The 2260-nt window shown below is 32.5% G+C and overlaps 1 protein-coding gene across 6 annotated transcripts in view; it reads left to right on the forward strand.

Annotated features, from left to right (window-relative positions):
• LONRF3 (LON peptidase N-terminal domain and ring finger 3) overlaps positions 1-2260 on the forward strand; it is a 135014-nt gene that overhangs the window by 58890 nt on the left and 73864 nt on the right. The gene's annotated exons all lie outside the window — the stretch shown is intronic.

The raw sequence follows: 2260 nt of genomic DNA on the forward strand, positions 1-2260 counted from the left end.
TTTATTTTTGCTTTTACTTCCCTTGCCTTTGAAGTCAAATTCATGAAATCCTCTTTAAGTCTGAAGTCCTTGAGTTTAGTTTCTATGTATTTTTCTATGCACTTTTCTAAAAACATGTGTATTTTTCTAAAAAAAATATGTATTTTTCTATGCACTTTATTGTTTCAGGTCATATTCAGGTCCTTAATACATTTTGAGTTAATTTTGGTATGTGGTGATAGATAAAAGTCTAGTTTCATTCTTTTGCAGGTGGCTTTCCAGTTTTCCCAGCACCATTTATTGAAGTGGCTTTCCTTTCTTCACTGTATGTTTTTAGCCCTTTGTTGAAAATTATTTGTCCAAATAAATATGGGTTTACTTCTGGACTCTCGATTCTGTTCCACTGATCCGTGTGTCTGTTTTGCTGCCAATACCATGCTGTTTTGATTACTGTCACTTTGTAATATAATTTGAAGTCGGGTAGCGTGATGCCTTCACCCTCGTTCTTTTTTCTCAGGATGGCTTTGGCAATTTGGGGTCTTTTGAGCTTCCATACAAATCTGATGATTTTTTGTTCCACTTCTTTTAAAAAAATGTCGATGGGATTTGATGGGGATTGCATTAAATCTGTATAATGCTTTAGGTAATATGGCCATTTTAACTATGTTGATTCTTCCAATCCAAGAACATGGAATATCTTTCCATTTCTTTGTATCTTCTTTGATTTCTCTTAATAGAGTCTTGTAGTTCTCATTGTATAGGTCCTTCACGTTTCATTAAATTTATTCCTAGGTATTTAATACTTTTTGTTGTAATTGCCAAAGGAATTATTTTTTCTACTTCTTTTTCAGTATGGGAATGCAATGGATTTTTGAATATTGATTCAGTTTCTAGAAACTTTACTGTATTTGCTTATTGTTTCTAGTAGTGTTCTTGTGGGGTCTTTAGGGTTTTCTATATAGAGAATCATGTCATCCGCAAATAGTGACAGTTTGAGTTCTTCGTTTCCTATTTGGATGCCTTTTATATCTTCTTCTTGTCTGATTGTACCTGTTAGGACCTCCATTGTTATATTGAATAACAGTGGTGATTGTAGACATCCTTGCCTTGTTCCTGACCCTAGAGGGAAGGATTTTAGTTTTTCAAAATTGTGTATAATGATGGCTGAGGGTTTGTCATATATGACCTTTGTTATGTTAAGGTACTTTGCTTCTATACCGATTTTAAGTGTTTTGATCAAAAATGGATGCTGTATCTTGTCAAAAGCTTTCTCTTCATCTATTGATATGATCATATGCTTCTTATTTTTTAATTTGTTTGCATGGTGTATCACATGAATCGATTTGTGTATGTCAAACCATCCCTGTGTCCCTGGGATGAAGCCCACTTGATCGTGGTGTATAAGTTACTGTATTCTGTTCGCTAGTATCTTATTTAAAAATTTTTCATCTGTGTTCATGAGAGATATTGGTCTGTAGTTGTTGTTATTTTTTGTTTTTTGTTTTTTTAATATTATCTTTACCAGGTTTTGGTATCAGAGTATTATTGGCCTAAGAAAATGAATTGGGAAGTATTGCTTCCACTTCAATTTTTTGAAAGAGTTTGAGGAGAATAGGTATTAAATCTTCTTTGAATATTTGGTAGAATTTATTGGTGAAGCCATGTGGTCCTGGAGTTTTACTTTTTTTGGTAGATTTTTGACGATTGTTTCAATTTCCATACTGCTGATTGGTCTATTTAGATTTTCCAGTTCTTCTTGATTCAGTCTAGGAAGGTTGCATTTTTCTAAGTACTGGTCCATTTCTTCTAGGTTATTAAATTTGGTGTTATATATTTTTTCATAGTATTCTTGTATGATCCTTTGTATTTCTGTGATATTAGTTGTAATTCCCCTCTCTTTCATCTCTGAATTTGTTCATTTGTGTTCTTTCTCTTTTTTCTTTAGTGAGTTTAGCCAGAGGTTTCTCGATTTTATTAACCTTCTCAAAGAACCAGCTCCTTGTTGCATTTATTTTTTTCTATTGTTTTGTTTGTTTGTTTTGTTTTCAATTTCATTTATTTCTGCTCTAATATTGATTATTTCTTTCCTTCTGCTGACTTTAGGCTTCCTTTGTTCTTCTTTTTGTAGTTTTTGAGGATGAAGCATTAGGTTGTATATTTGGGCTTGTTCTTGTTTTGAAGATAGACCTGTAATGATATAAACTTTCCTCTTATGACCACTTTTGCCGTGTTCCAAAATCTTTGATATGTTGTACTATCATTATCATTCGTTTCTATGTAT

This window comes from Pteropus vampyrus, unplaced genomic scaffold (genome assembly GCF_000151845.1).
Source record: "Pteropus vampyrus isolate Shadow unplaced genomic scaffold, Pvam_2.0 Scaffold390, whole genome shotgun sequence".
Classification (NCBI taxonomy): domain Eukaryota; kingdom Metazoa; phylum Chordata; class Mammalia; order Chiroptera; family Pteropodidae; genus Pteropus; species Pteropus vampyrus.